Consider the following 17,300-nt stretch of genomic DNA (forward strand, 5'->3'; position numbering starts at 1 on the left):
TCCTTAATAGAATTGAAAATTCTTGGCGCAAATGCTAGCTAATTTTTGATTCTATTACAGGACCGGAGGCTTCAGATTATGCTAGTTTAACGCTGTATCAAAAACAACACATGCAATATCTCCCACCGGCTTATAATAAAACTGTTTAAATGTCGATTCAGGCAACCAATCAGCACAACACATAATATCCTGAATATTAGGTCCCAACAAATATGACTTTGAAGCCATGGCACCCCGCACTGAGTGCGCCCCAAACAGTAGAACATCAACTCCAGACTCCTTCATGATAAACTTAAGCCACCTCGCAATAGTGGCGGAGCACACAGGTTTAAATGGCTTTTGTACAGCAATCAAAAGCTGTGTGACCCCAGTCGGTCTCAAAGAACGAGTACACTCCTCGTAAGCTTTCAAGCATTGGACAACACATAGTTTGGCCTTACTAGGAAAAGCATTATAATCAACCTGTCTAGAAAGGGTTTTTGTACGACCTGTAATAGTAAAAGAAACTCCCTCCGGAGTAAATACTCTACCTGTTACTTCTAATGCACGTGCATCCGACGACCTCCTGCAAGCTGACAAGCATAATAGAATAGCCAATTTCGCCGACAACTGCTTCCTGGAAAGTAAGTCATTAGAGGGCCAACTATCAAGCAGTTTGATTACTAAACAAACATCCCATAGCCCAGAATACTTGGGCTTGGGAGGATTTGGACACGTATGCCTTTGAGGAGTTTGCATACCAAAGGGTGCATACCCACCGGTTTCCCGTCGATGTGGGTGTGTCCCGCGGAAATGGCTGACTGGAAATTATTCACAGATCTATAGGCCTTACCGCTAGCCGTCTTGTCTGACAAAAAGTTCACGACATGTGAAAGTCCTGCCCCCACGGGATCCAAATCCCGTTCCATGCACCAACATAACCAGCCCTTCCAGGCTGAAGAATACCTTTTTCTTGTGGAAGGTGCCCAGGCCTGTTTGATAAAGTCGTTAGCTGTTCCTGAAACCCCAGGCAAATTCCATTGTTGCCTGAAAGCCTCCACGCCATCAGCAAGATTAGTTGAGGCAGAATCAATGGATGTTGTTCCCGTAGAGGTCCTAGGAGGAGAGACTCCGACCAGGGGAGCATCCTGGGGAGGTCGCAGCACATCCCCAACAGCATCGGGAACCAAGGCTGCGATCTCCACAGAGGCGTCACCAGAACTACCATGCCTTCTGTTTGAGAATGTGAGCGGCCACTCTTGGAATGAGAAGAAAGGGGGGAAATGCATAGTTCACCGACCCCGACCAGTCCTGCAGAAAAGCATCCGTCGCTTCCGCCGCTGGATCTGGCCTCCAGCTGAAAAACTGGGAAGCTGTCGGTTTAGTCTGGATGTGAATAAGTCGATTGAAAAACGCAAATGCAGTAGCAATGTCAGTGAATCAGTTCAATAATGCAGAAAAAAACTGCCATGAAGGATGTTGGGATTCCAAGTAAATTGCATCATTATGAAAACCTGAACAACAGGCAAAGTCCAAGAAGTGCCGTAAATCAATAGAGAATCGGAGAACATCCCGGGTATAAACCCAAACGTTACTGGCCTCCAAAGTTAAGGAAACTGCAATGTCAGCATTCTGTGAGCAAAAGCATCATTATTTTAGCAAATCACAATTCGGTATTTTAAAACGTCATATAAATCTTCCATTTCAGCAACATACCCTAATTTGAATATATTAAAAAGTTTCCAACCTAATGACATTGGAGGTCACAAAACATCTGAAGCTTCCCCCAGCGTGCGCTCGGCCTCAGGCATTTCTCCTCCCCCCTAATTATTCACCCCTGCTGTTGCTGCCCACGGCCGTACTTTCACAGCCGCCAGGCCGTGCCTCTTTCAACATCCTCCCCCCCCTCCCAGTGTACTTTTATTTTTATTTTGAGACTCGGTTTTTTGTGCCTTTGTGCCTTCTGTTAGACTCGTTTTTTGTGCATTTCTGCCCCGTTAGACTAGTTTTTCCCTTGTTTTTCTGCCCTCTGCATCACCACATCACTCAGCACAACCACATTATCACTCAGCACCACCACATTATCACTCAGCACCACCACCACAGCACCACTCAGCACCACCACCACAGCACCACACAGCACCACTCGGCACCACCACTACCACAGCACCACTCAGCACCACCACCACAGCACAACTCAGCACCACCCAGCACCACTCTTGCTTTTTTTTAGTGAAGAAACAGTGTCTAATGATTCAGGATATTTTACAAGAGATAATTGCAAGCTATTATGGCACAACAGAGGGTCTAAAACATGTGTAACTTCAAAGAGCACTGGAGGAAAAGCAGATGTTAATGGACTGTGGCAATCGGGGAAGCGCTGGTACACTTAAGAGGGTGTTACGCGAACTACAAGAGGAAGAAATTGCAGAGAAAAGATGCAAGGACAAAAAAGCCAAGCAGAGTGGACTGGATTATATAAGAGTTGATAACAAAGCTCATGCTGAAAGCACAACTTCTCAGCCTGGTGATGCAAGTTTGCAGATGAATTTGCAGAAACTTGAAAACCTGGCCCTTTTAGCAGGGATGGCTAGTGTCCTTCAACAAAAATCCACAACTAAAAATGACGCATCAGACCGTGAAAATGAACTTGTCTTGGGAGTCCCCGCTGAAATCCAAATATCAAGGACAAAACCATGCCTCCCTTTCACCACGTCATCCTAGAGTAATCAACACTCATTCTGAAAATATAATGGGGCCATTCTGATGTAATCCGTAGCCATCCTGAAGTTGTCATAGGATCATCCAGGAATAATCCTCACTCATCCAGAAATTGTCATGGCATCATTCCAGAGTAATTCACTTCCATCCTGGAGCAGTTATAGGATCATCCTAGAATTATTGACAGTCATCCTTAAATTAGCTAGAACCCATCCTGGAGTAATTCTCACTCATCCTGAAGTTGTCAATTAATATTCATGGAGTTGTAAAAGGTAATCACTCCCTGCCAGTAGAAGTCATCAGAACACCATCCTACTGTAGTTTTTGTGATGAGTCTAGGTTTGTCATCATATTTACATTTTTCGTCCTACAGGCATATTTCAGGATGGCTTGGGATGACTTCCCCAGATAATTGCAGGAATAGTCGGACTGTAATCATCAGATGAGTCTAGAATGACTCCAGGATGATCTTCCTTTTTGACATGGGTAATTTAATATCCCCGTGCCTAAAATTACAAAAGTTTTAAAAACCCACAACTGAACTCGCGTAATATTATCTGAAGCGCATGTAACGTGCCTTGGCCATAGGTGCACTATATATAAAAAACGACAAAAAAAAAAGCAACCGACTAAAATGACTTCGCAGAATAATGTTTCAAATTGACTAGGTACGTCTGCATTTCTATCAAAAGAAAACGCATCGCTTCCAAAAGACAAATGTAAATATCCCCGAATTTGTTGTTCAATACATGGGGCCTGAAGTGATTCATACATGTAAGCGTCGAGGCGCTTACCTATGCGCATGTTTTAAGATCGCTGCAACCAAGCCCCGTCTCCGAACAGCGCAGCCCCGCCCCCACGGAACTGTAGGCAGAACATCTGTGCAGGTACGTTCCAGCTGTACTTACCTCAGTATCACCGACTCTAGGCGGCCTTGGGTTGGGAGAAGGACCAAATGGGAGCCGTGGAGGTCAGACTAAATCATTAGCACACGCGGAACACAATGCAGCAGCAGCAGCATAGGGCGGAGCTTGGTCACTGCCGGAGAATCGCTGTACCCGAAACATTGGGAGGAAGTAAACGCTCATGATACAATTACAGCCAGAGTGGCTCCCAGCAGTGGATGGCGGCACAGAGGTTTATATATTTCATCGGCAGACTCACTGAGCCGATCACATGCGCTGTCCCATTCACTGCAGAACTTCCAGCTCCGAGGCTCAAACCACTGCACACTAAAACAAAGTCAGCCGGCTGTAATTGCAACTTAACGTGCTAGGAACACGTGCTACTTCCTGGAACATAAACTAAATTACCAACTGGCAAAAACGTTTCATCCGCCAACCCCTAAGCACAGTATATCATTCATCGTGAACTCGTATCCAATAAACAAATGACAGGAACTCTGGTAGCCAATCCCGTGACAAAAAAATATTAACCAATCCAAGGTCAAGGTCGAAAAAAAAGATGTTTCTTTTACCGGAGTTTTAGCGGCTTGGGCAATATGTGCAAGCAGGCTTTCGTTAAAGGAACAGTAACGGATTTTTCAGCGAAATTGAGTTGGTTAATACATTATAAATAAATATTAATAATACATTAATAAATAAATACCATAAATTGGGTACTTCTCAGCACAGTCACATTTATTGTTTGGGTCGTGCTGGATCAGGTTGGTTAGACCGCATCGCCCAAAATAAACAGACCACAAACGTTAAATTGTAGCAAAAAAGGCCACTTTATTTAGATCAGGTAAACTCTGAAACTAGAAATACTCTTTATTCCATCATGTATACACAATTTGGTAAAATGGGCCAAAACCTTTCACATTACTTCAATGTTTAACTTTCAGACCAAAACCATCAAATATATATATCTTTTGTACCTTTTTCCAAAAACCTTGTTTTTCCCCTTTCATAACCCAAAGGATGGGTAAGCCCGCTCCAGACTTACCCACCCCAAAACATCGCCCCCTCGGGCCTATTTCCTAGAGTAACCTGTCTAAGAGTGGCAAAAAAGCTTTTTTTGTTTTTTTGTTTTTGGGTGGGCGGGCGGGTTTTCGCTGTCCTAAAACACACCTCCCACCTCCCTGTCAAGCTCCTCCAGCTGCCTCTCCTAATGCGCAGATAATAAACTGCCGCCAGCACGCACCTGCTCTCAGCCCCCTCCCGCTAATCCTGGCCTCGGGTCTATTCCATCTGGACGAAAAACCCACGGGGGGAGACTGCTCGCGCTTCCGTTCCCCCGGGGCCCCCATCGCCCAAAATAAACAGACCACAAACATTAAATTGTAGCAAAAAAGGCCACTTTATTTAGGTCAGGTAAACTCTGAAACTAGAAATACTCTTTATTTCATCATGTATACACAATTTGGTAAAATGGGCCAAAACATTTCACATTACTTCAATGTTTAACTTTCAGACTAAAACCATCAAATATATATATCTTTTGTACCTTTTCTAAAAACCTTGTTTTTCCCCTTTCATAACCCGAAGGATGGGTAAGCCCGCTCCAGACTTACCCACCCTAAAACATCGCCACCCAGGAAAACCAAAGAGTTTTCCTGGTCCCCACCCTTCTTCTGAAACAAAGATGAGCATGTTTATATGTGTTGCGTATTGCACCATAGATTCACATTTAGCTCCTGAGCTAAAAAATCACGCAGCTCTAATAAATAGTAGGCAAGGCCCAATTGTGAGAGGTGCACACCATCATTCCTGAATAAGTGGCCTTCCTTGCTAGTGATATTCTCGTGAGATATGTAACTGATACCCATTGCTGAACAAAAAACGTTCATCGCCCGGTTGAGTTTTCTGCAAGCTTTGTCCATTGCCGACTAGTTTCGAGCATGCCTCTATTGTTGCCTGTAAATAAATTCTGTCCATGCAATGTGAGTGCCCAACCAATTATGCTTTATCACCGCCAAATCTAACTGCATTTGTTTAATCAATGTTAAACCTGAAAGGGACACTAAATCGCCGAGATGTATTACCAAAAGTTCTGGCGGCCGTCTGTCATACCTAATTTTGTCAATGGTCGGAAATAGATCGTCCCACCTCATTCCTCCCTTGCCGCACCACCTCACTTCATGTCGTGCACTGGGTCAGCCAAGGGCTCGTCCATAAATCTGCTGCTCTGCAAAGAAGACTGCCCACTTGACAAAATAATGTCCCATTATTCACACCTGCTTTTTCCCAATGCAATTAGCACGAATGTCACCTAAATAAGAAAAAACAATTAGCAAAAAAACAACATCTCACAAGAAAAAACACTAGCATTATTTGCGCACATAGCGAGCACAGCAACTGGATTTCCATCTTCCTATTCTCCTAATAGCTCCCCAACCCATCCCCAATCTTGCTGCCTCCGTGGCTGCCCGAATTCTAAAAGAATGAGTCGCAAAAGCTGTAGGGTTTTCCCCAAGCAAAAGCAATGTCTTCCATAAAACAGTTAACAACTGGGAACTGGTAATCTTATGGCCTGATCCATGCACAAATATGACCCCCTGTTTAGACTTGGATGCTTAGTTGAAGTTTGCCCACTCCAATACTGGGCAGCAACTTTTTATACCACTACTGTTAAGAAAAACCCAAACACTTCTCCCCAACTGATCTGTTTTGGACCTTCTTAACCAGATCCTAATTTTGTTACTCATTAAGAAAACCTCATCATAACTAATGCCCGCCTTACCCTTCAAACCCAAAAACTTTGGAGATCCGAAATGCTCCAAAAAACAGCCAAATCATGCATAATCTGAAGCTAGCCACTTCTGCTTCATTGTAACAAACAACAGGCAACTGAATCAAAATTCTTAGCAAAAGCTGAGAAGTGATAGGGGCACGTGGCTGCAACCCTATGGCCCTTTCCCTGCTTAAACCCTTCAACATTTTCTTAACTAGGATATTGTCGACCGGGTCAACACCCCAAAATAACTGGCCATAAAAAGACACCCCAACAGTTTTCCCCCTATCGAAGAGTAGGACAAACCTTTGTTAGCCAAAAACAGTACAAAGTCTAATATCAGAGGGGTTCTATCTTGCATATTGTTGGAATGAAAAACGTTTTCATAACTTAGAAATTCCACCATGCTTGTCTGTACCCCCGCCTGGTGGTTTCAGCTAAAGAGTTTTCTATGAGCTGCGTAATTCTTAGTCCCCTAGGGCTCAAACGCCTGACGGAATGGGAGTCTTGCTTGCTTCTGCCCCAGGCGCCAACTCCTTAAAACGCTGCCAATGGAAACGTGAAAGTGTATCAGCAATACAATTATTCACTCCTGGTATATGTTTAGCTTGAAAAACAATGTTCAACCTCAAACTTAACAACATGAAGGCACGAAGCAAACTCAAAACTTTCACGTCCCGAGCTTTCTGATGATTGATCAAGCTCACCACCGTCATGTTATCAACATTAAAATGAACTGACCTACTCCGGAATTCATTGCCCCACACCATCAGTGCCACAATTAAGGGAAACAGTTCGAGAAAAGCAATACTCCTCCCCTGCTTCATCCAGTTCTCCGGCCAGCGTTCAGCACACCAGCGTCCTTCCCAAAAGACTCCAAAACCAGTGGAACCAGCCGCATCGGAATATATTTGCACTTGCCTCACCAATGGCTCCTCTGTGAAATGTACAGGGACTCCATTGAACTCCTCCAAGAATGTGAGCCAAACCTTCAGGTCCTCTTTTACCTGCCTAGAAATGCGTACTCTGTGATGTGGCAACCTAGCTCCAACAAAGCCATGCCTAATGATCTACAAAATGTGCGCCCAGCTCTAATGACTTTACATGCAAAATTAAGATATCCAAGTAAACGCTGCACTTGACGTAACTCCAGTTTTACCTTGTCCAAAGCCCTCACAACACAAACCTTTATCTCTTGCAATTTATCCTGTGGTAGTCGAGTCATCAAAGTGCTGGTATCAATTTCAATGCCCAATAGGACCATCTGGGAGCTGGGGCCTACTGTTTTTTCGGGCTCTAACCGCACACCAAATTCTTGAGCCAGCTTCTGAAATGCAACCAAGGCCCGCTGGCATTGCTGTGTCCTAGCTTGGCCCATGAACAAAAAATCATCCAAATAATGACAGGCCATAGCTGACGTGCAAACTTGAGAAAGAACCCAATGCAAAAATGTGCTGAAGGTCTCGAATAGCGCACAGGACACCGCACAGCCCATGGGAAGCACTCTATCTACATAATAGGCTCCTTCAAAATACATGCCCAAAAGTTCAAAGTCTGTCGGATGAATTGGTAAAAGCCTGAACGCCAACTTTATATCGCATTTGGCCAAATCTGTGCCCTCGCCCAGAAAATGTATCATTCTTTATGCCTCATTAATAGATGTGTAACACACCGCCGTATCCCGCTGAGAAATGAAATCATTCATTGATGAGCCTTCCGGCCAAGACAAGTGCTGTATCATTCTGAAGTCCCCAGGTGTCTTTTTTGGAATGACCCCCAGCGGAGAGACAATCAAGTTAGGCAAAGGGCAATGCAAAAAGGGGCCCGCTGTTCTACCCAACGCAACCTCTTCCTCCAATTTGGCTCGTACAATCTGCGGTAAGTCTTTAGCTGATCTGAGATTATCCGCCAAACCCCGAACTCGAGGACCCTGATAGCTTATCATGAACTCTTCTTTAAATCTCCAAAACAACTTACTTGCTTCTTGCCTGTCAGGATAGTTGTCTAACCAGGGAGCCAATGCCTCTAACTTAACTGGGGTACGAGCCTTTTGGGAATGACACACCCCATCCTCTGGCACTAAAACCCTGGTCTTGTATTCTTTGTCACCTGCCCCTGATCCTGCTGCAAGACAGTGGATAATGGCATGTCGCCCACCACATTGCGAACATTCGTGTCGGAAACGACACGCTGGTCTATTACAAAATGCTCAATTGAAGTTCCAGCACGCTCCCCAACCAGCTGCTTGACCTCTACCTGTGCCACCCGCCCCTTGTTGGGCGGGACGCGGCAGACGGGGCCGAAATGTGACGGGCAGGCCACTTGCTGTGTGCGTTGTCGCCGGTGGATGTGCTGACGACATCCACTGCAGCCACATCTCTGCGTCGACCTCCCCCCAATGTTTTTTCACTGCATAGACTCATCCGGGCTCTAAATTCCTCGTCATAATTAAGCAAGGAATAGCCCCCAAATTGCATCTGAGCCTTCCTCACTATGTCCATATACTTAAAAAGAGCAACCGCCCTGTCCGGATATCTCTCAGCATATATACTCGCAAAAATGAGGAAGGACGATGTCCAGTTCTCAATGCTACGGGGAAATCTCGGGCGCCTCGCCAATTCCCACTCTTCCTCTTTCGACCCTTCCCTCGCCTGCACATCCCTATGTAATAACTTGAAAACATCAACAAACTCATGGTCCCAAATTCTCCGTTTTGTTACTGCTGATAAATGAGTACCTAATGGCATAGCCAGCCCCATGTATGGAAGCCACTTGTTAAAACCTGACCCCACACTTCTTTGTTTATCTGCGCTACTAGGCTTGTCCTGGTTCCCTTTTTTACCTTTGTCTTCAATGCACATGTCCACTACTTCAGCGTCAGTGACCAAGGAATCGACACCCCTAACCCTCTTGTGAAATTGCCTGTGTGAATTCTCACCCTCACCTTCCCCCGCATCACCAGAAAATTTGTCATTAGAGTCCCATACTCCCCACCACTGGTGCTTACCGCATGTTAGCTGATCAGCTCTTTCTTGAAATTCTGAGCGAACTTTGTTAACCTGTTCTCTGATTTTTGACCTCTTCCTTGCAGTTGCTGGGTCCGCTCTTGACTTCTGCAACAAGTTAACAAAGGAGGGTGCCTCCATCCCGCCCCCCACCTCTACACCCCCTTCCATGACAGCATACCATTTGTCTTTGGCCAACCTATTGCAAAGTTCACCCTCCTCCAAACCCCCAAAACCTTCTTCCCCACTGTCATCATTACCCGCAGCACCATGCCCGGCATGACTGCTACCAGGACATTCACCATCCCCTACTCCATCATCAAAATATCGCCAGTTAATGACAGACCCACGCTCAACAGTCCTGCCGCACACCTAGAATCCGCACTAGACCCGTCAACGACTGAAGAGAAATTCATGGCAACCGCTACTTATGCCGCTGGACAAACAGGATGTAAACCTTTGGTAGATCCTTGATCCACGCCAAGTTGCATCTGCCGGTCGCTCAAACTAGAAGAGCCTTGCAACCGCTGCATATCCACCTTCTTCCTCAGGCTCTTTTCAGCACTAACTTTTTTGGCACAAGCTACCCACACCCATTGACCTGCCTCACGTCCACTATGAGCCAACGGGGGGCGCCGGCCTGGGGGGGGGAACGTGCACGCGGGAATACATAATCTGTATTGAAACGGCTTGCAGCCCTGTCGCAAAGCACTGTCTGCTGCCCAACGTCCATTCTCCTAACCTGTTGGGGGGCACACACCTCCTCTAAGTCTAAATCACATTCAATAACCCCTTCCAAATTCTTACGTCCTCTAACATAATGATTCAGAAAAGGGGGTGGTGATGAACAGACTGTCTGAATTAAGCCGACCACTCTTACCCAGTCCAAAGATCAGGGCTTGATCCATCACCGTTTTTTATCTCACTGCACCATCCCAGCTCAGAACTTGGCTATATGCAAATTAGTCTGACCCTGGCCCAGTGCATCATGGGAACAGGGCAGACCAAACTACCAAGCCAATTCTTATACTGGGAAGGAAACAAGCTACCGGGGACCGGTTTCTGGCATTTCAGCCGTCTTCGGCCCGACTTGCTTGAATCCCGATGGTGCAATGAGCTAGGGACTCACATCTGAGTATACCCTTCCACGCTTATGGTGGACAAAAATGACTCAGAAAAGGGGGTGGTGATGAACAGAGTGTCTGAATTAAGCAGACCTCTCTTACCCAGTCCAAAGATCAGGGCTTGATCCATCACCGTTTTTTAGCTCACTGCACCATCCCAGCTCAGAACTTGGCTAAATGCAAATTAGTCTGACCCTGGCCCAGTGCATCATGGGAACAGGGCAGACCAAACTACCAAGCCAATTCTTATACTGGGAAGGAAACAAGCTACCGGGGACCGGTTTCTGGCATTTCAGCCGTCTTCGGCCCGACTTGCTTGAATCCTGATGGTGCAATGAGCTAGGGACTCACATCTGAGTATACCCTTCCACGCTTATGGTGGACAAAAATGATTCAGAAAAGGGGGTGGTGATGAACAGAGTGTCTGAATTAAGCAGACCACTCTTACCCAGTCCAAAGATCAGGGCTTGATCCATCACCGTTTTTTAGCTCACTGCACCATCCCAGCTCAGAACTTGGCTATATGCAAATTAGTCTTACCCTGGCCCAGTGCATCATGGGAACAGGGCAGACCAAACTACCAAGCCAATTCTTATACTGGGAAGGAAACAAGCTGCTTTCAAGCCAATTCTTATACTGGGAAGGAAACAAGCTACCAAGCCAATTCTTATACTGGGAAGGAAACAAGCTACCACTTGGCACTGGGCCAGGGACAGACTGATTTGCATATAGCCAGGTTCTGAACTGGGATGGTGCAGTGAGATAAATAACGGTGATGGATCAAGCCCTGATCTTTGGACTGGGTAAGAGTGGTCTGCTTAATTCAGACACTCTGTTCATCACCACCCCCTTTTCTGAATCTCTAACACAATGAGGCTGCACGCTGCATCTCTAAACCACTGCAAATGCCATAAAATACTGCCATAAATTAGCCATAAAATTAAACCCTTGACCAACACTGGTATCCTGTTTGCAAACAAGCGCGTTATTGAAAACATAACCTTCCACAGGTAGTTGAGTGGTGGAGGTTGACAATGTGGGAAAGCTAAATTCATCTTCGCTGTCAGTAAGGTACTCCACAGGCACAGGGGGCAGCTACACCACACACCCAGGCACACCGTCATGACCGCTCAAAGGGTTGTCCACAATAGAAAATTGACCCATTTCTGCTCTCTGCGCACCTTGGTGCTCCCCCATCTACAAATTCATTGCCCTGTCACACCCCGCCCCTCCCTCCTCTAGGCCTGCTCCTAACTGACAGCACAGGGCGCAACTGTAAAACACTCCCACCATCCTTCCCAGGCCCAGCCCTACCCTTCACAGAATCAAACTCACCAAGGGCTTGCTGGACCTGGGAGGAAGCTCTCACCGGCATATCAGGGGACAAAGAATGCACCCTCCTCTTCATCGCCTGTTGCACCACACCAGCGCCGGTAACAACACTATGCGTTCTACTCAGCTGAAGCCTTGCCGACCCTCGACCTCTCGTCGCATGCTGAGGTAAGCAAGCCTCTACTGCGCGCTGCACACCTCTAGCAGCCAAGCACTAAGGCAACTTCTGAGGGGCCTCAGTCACCAACCGTGTTTCAGGCGTCAGCAGATCTTCTCTGCTCGCGTCCTAAATAACTTTTAGTGCCTCCAGCAATTCAGCCTTCAACGACATACTGCCTCTGAATAGGCACACTCAAAGCAAAACTAAACTGGCTGAACGTGAATTTCGCCATCCTAAAACACACCTCCCACCTCCCTGTCAAGCTCCTCCAGCTGCCTCTCCTAATGCGCAGATAATAAACTGCCACCAGCGCGCACCTGCTCTCAGCCCCCTCCCGCTAATCCTGGCCCCGGGTCTGTTCCATCTGGGCGAAAAACCCCGGCGGGAGACTGCTCGTGCTACGCTCCCCTCGGGGCCCCATCCTGCCATACTGGGAAGCATTGTGTCACATTGAACTGCATTGCAGTTAAAAGTATAATACACTGGGGTTTTGGAAGTAGTCAAATATCCTGGCTTATGATATCAGTGAAACACACAAAAGATGATGACAGGAATGATGTCAGTGAAACACACAAAAGATGAGAGGAACAGTTGTAATTTGTCTAAACACTGTCAATGGTCACTGTAGCATCTCAACCCATCATTCTTCTGCTCACCGTGCCACCCTACTTTGGTCCCAACCATATGCAAATCCGCCTTGAACCTGCTCCTCATGGGAACAGTCCAGCCTGAACTGCTAAGCCAGGTCCTCCCTGAACCAAAACCCAAGCCACCCATGACCAGTTTTGCCCTAGGTATGGCCTCATCAGCCAGTTACAGATTGATTCCAGTAACTGAGCATGGGACACACGTCTGGGCAAACCAATGCCACTTAGGACGGTACAAGAAACACACAACAGGTGATGGGAGGAATGCTTGCATTTTGTCTATCCACTGGCAATCGTGTGGGGTAGCATCCCAACCTATTGTTTTTTTGCTCACAATCCCACCTCACTTTGGACCTAGCAATATAAAAATTAGTTTTGGCCCAGCTCTTCATGGCAACAGTCCAGCCCAAACTGCAAAGCCAGGTCGTCCCTGAACTTTAACACAAGCAACCCAATTTAGCGTCCTTCCCAGCCCGAAAGCATGCAAATGACTACGCTTGTCATGGAGCTCTAGATTGTACGTCTTTATTCCTCAGCATACAATCACACTCTGCTCTTTGATTGCTTCATAACCATTAATAACTACACCTTTACACCTCCCAGCAACTTACATACTTCCTCTATTAAGTCTGCCCAGAACTGCAAGGGTCCTAGCACACACAGTCTTACAACACTCCATATCCCTCTTTGTTAAATAAAAAGTACAAACAACAGTTACATTATATTTCTTCGATGAGTCGTCGAGGCGCTTGCACTGGTCGGCCAGATCGAGTAGCATGAAGTGGTTGAGATTCACTCTGTTCATGCACCGATGGTACAGGTTCTGATGCTTGATCTGGACTATCAGACGGGACAGCCTCATTTGTAGGTGCAGGAGCTGACCATCGCAGAGGTAGGTGCTCAAAATATGATGAGTCCTGTGTGATGAGCTGTCTGGGACGATGTGCAGTCACCATGTGTGCTTTGCACGTCACAACTCTCAGAGGATCAACAGCAAATGGAGTGTCTGTTTTCCCCTTTCGCTTCTTCTTGACCAGGGCTAAATCACCTTCATTGAAGACTGTCTCCTGGGCTCTCTGACGCCAGTCAGCATACGTCTTCATTTTGCCCTTTCGAAAAGTGTCTGTGATGCAAACTTTATCAGTCCTCGAGGATCAGTCTATGGTCCACTGTGGCAGCTTGGTTCCGATTGCTCTCCCAAATAGCAAGGTGCCTGGACTTTCCCCCGTAGTAGAATGGGGAGTTGACCGGTAAGCACGGAGAGCTTGACACAGGGCTTGGTTTAATTCAATCCCTACCATTGATGCTTGCTGGCTTTTTCTTTTGAGTGTACCCATACATCGTTCCACAACACCATTTGCTTGGGGCCACAGAGATGTACTCTCTTGAGGCTTGATATTCATTCTGACTAGGAACTCCCTGAATTCCTTGCTGTTGAACGGTGGACCATTGTCAAAATTGAGAATGGCAGGGATCCCCTATGCTGCAAAGATATTGTCCTCTCACACAAGCTGACACGAAGGCGGAGAGCAGACTCTTTCTTGGGTTGACTAACTAGCAACCACAAACGGGAGACGAAGTGCACCGTTTCTGAAACTGAGTCCATGATTCTTTCATATTAACAAGGAGATTGATACCCCATTTGACCATTCAACCGCCCAAATATCTAAGGAGCCTTTGAATGCCCAGCGTAGACGATCAATGAGAGGCCGCTTCTGAAGTGCTCCTACACTGCTATGTCCTGATGAAGACCCCAGAATGAGGCGATATTAACCCTTTAATCCTGCGAGGTCGAAACGTAGACTGCCTCACATTCTCACACCACAGGATCTAATGAAACTAATGAAACTGATTAATCTGTCCTTTGTGTGATGAGTTTAGGGAACTACAGACCATTTTAGGCTGTAAAGGTCTAATTGTACATAAATGTGATTGTGTTAATGTCACACTACCTTTACCCAGTCCCCCACCAACCCAATCACCCCCATCGTACCCAAAAACCTCCTTTTCTCTATCCTCACTGAGAGCACTATATGATTTCAAAAAAGCGAAAAGGATACTGTAATATTGATGACTTTGAATGACAAGAGTTATTTATGAATGTTCTGTTATTAGAACCAGATGCTTTCCAAAGATATGGAGTTATGAAAATTGCTTTGATTTATAAAAGCATGAATATATATGATGATGAATTATGAAAAATTGCGTTGTGGTGAAGTTCTGAATTTTTTAGATAATTGTAAAATCAGGGATATTATCCTGACCTTTCTTAAACGTACTTTTACAATGACCCAGGTCAGGTCCTTTTTCTGGGTATACGCAAAGATATTGTCCAGCTGTTCAATGCCATCGTCCTGGGTTGTTGATAATAACTGTTCTCTCCCAAAGGAAACATGAATACTCATCAATGACTACCATGAGATAATGTCTGTTTCCTAGGGTCCCAAATAATTCAACTGCAATCCATTCACAAGCCTTTGTAGGAAGGTCAGACATGGCCAGTGAATGTTGCATCACTTTTGGGGAAAGGCAGTTGCAGAGATGGCACTCTTAGTTCCCTCTCAACTCCTTCATCTCGGCACGGGAACCACACTCTTTCTCTTAGGGCTATTTTGGTAGCCACAATTCCGCAATGTCCTTCATGGGCTAGTTCAATGTCCTGTTGACTTAAGCTCTCAGGTATGAAAATTCTTGAGCCTCTCAATACAACACCCTCTTTGGTCACAGACCGTTCATTCTGTACATTTTTGAACTTCTAAAATTGGACATTATCAGCAAGAAGTTACGCACTTCGTCTCCAGGACTGAATGAGAATGATGTCTTTGATGATGAGCATGTTCTTGTCGGCATCAGTGGCCTCAATACTCTGTTTGATTGATACGGCCGCTGGTGTACTGGACTTCACAATGAAAATGATGGACTCCTCAGCTGTTTTGGATGTCGAACTATGACAATGTAGTGGTACTCATTAACATGATCAGCAGGGTTTTGGTCTTTACCCAGCTTGTGTACAGTGGCGTCATTGGACTCCTGCAGTCTCAACCCCACCCCACGAGGGCCATCTTGGCTTTCAGATTTCCGAAGATGGTGAGTAGCGCTTGGTTGTCTCTTATGATAGCGACACTCAGTTCATACAGAAACACATGAAAATGTTTCCATTCCCACACTACAGCCAGACTCTCCTTCTCGGACTGAGAATAGGCATGTTCTGTGTCAGACCAGCTTCGACTGGCAAAGGCCTCAACGTGTCTTTAAGCATTCTTATGACCATTATGTTGAACAAGGATTGCTCCCAGCCCCACCGGGCTGGCATCCACTGTGATCTCAGTCTGTAGTTTGGGGTTAAAGTAGGCCATCACGGTTGCATTCTCAATTGCGTGTTTTATTCTTTTGAAGCTGTGATCACATTCAACATGCCATTGGAACAGGACATTTCATTGTGTTCGCTCTTCAAAGGGGCATTAACAGTAGCACATTCACGAATGTACCTTGAGCAATAACTGGCCATGCCTAAAAAGGACCGCAGCATGATGACATCTTCCAACAGTGCTTTCACTTTATCAGGGTCAGGAGTCATTCTCCCATCAGAAAATATGTGTCCAAAGAATGTGAGTTTGGTCTTGTAAAAACTCCCCCTTTGCTGTGTTCAGAGTGGGGCCTGCATTATCAAATAATTGACACACTTGTGTACAGTAGCGGCCCGTGCAGATAAGGGCGATGGGGCAGGGGGAGGGGAGGGGGTATGAAAGTGACAAACGATGGGATAGGTAATGTTCAAGAAATAAATAATTAAAACCACTTACCTTGTGCTCCCTGCATCGCCGAGTCGGCAATGCGGTGAGCGCAAGGTAAGTGGTTTTATTTATTTGTTTTATGTTCCCTATCCTTTGTCACTTTCGCCCCAGCCCTGCCCTGCCCCCCCCACTGCGCTTACCTGCATGAGCCGCTACTGCTTGTGTAAGAACCTTCTCATGTACCTTATGCGCTGCTCCATATATCAGTACGTCATCACTGTAGTTAAAAGCATTTGTTCCAGGTTGAATTGTCAGTTAGTCAAGCATCTTTATTCAAATAGTCAAATATCCATAAAAGAAAAAAAATCACATTAAAAACTGATGTAAAATACGAGGTAAAACAATTCATCACAAACAAAATAAAAGGCAACCTATGACGTCATGTATAATCACTACCATTTCAACAAGGTCATCTTAATCAGACAGCGTGGTACAACAAGTGCGAACAGACACTCTGAGAAAATAACCTACATATAGACTTGTCTCAGCATCTGACATTTGTAGCAGGAAACTGAAGGCCACCTTCAAATTCCTAATATTGCGTTTTTTGATAAGAAGTAGAAAGGGCTTCGTGTATCTTAGGTAAAATTGACAAAATAGTGCAAAGTGCTGCTTGGACTGACCAGAGCTCCTGTAACAGGGGCAGGGACACAAATCAAGGTTAATATGGCAGCCCAGTGGAAAGCATAGTAAGATCTTTAGTGTGCCAGCTCTAGCCAGAACAGCAAACGTCGTTCCCAGCGCCCTCTGGCTAGAAACAGACAGCTGATAGGATAACTGCAACCATATTCAAATGAGCTGCCACAGCTGACTTCCCCTTCATTCTCACTCAGCCTAGTGGAACGCTCAAGAATAAGCCTGTT

The sequence above is a fragment of the Lissotriton vulgaris genome, chromosome 8 (assembly GCF_964263255.1).
Source record: "Lissotriton vulgaris chromosome 8, aLisVul1.2, whole genome shotgun sequence".
Taxonomy (NCBI): domain Eukaryota; kingdom Metazoa; phylum Chordata; class Amphibia; order Caudata; family Salamandridae; genus Lissotriton; species Lissotriton vulgaris.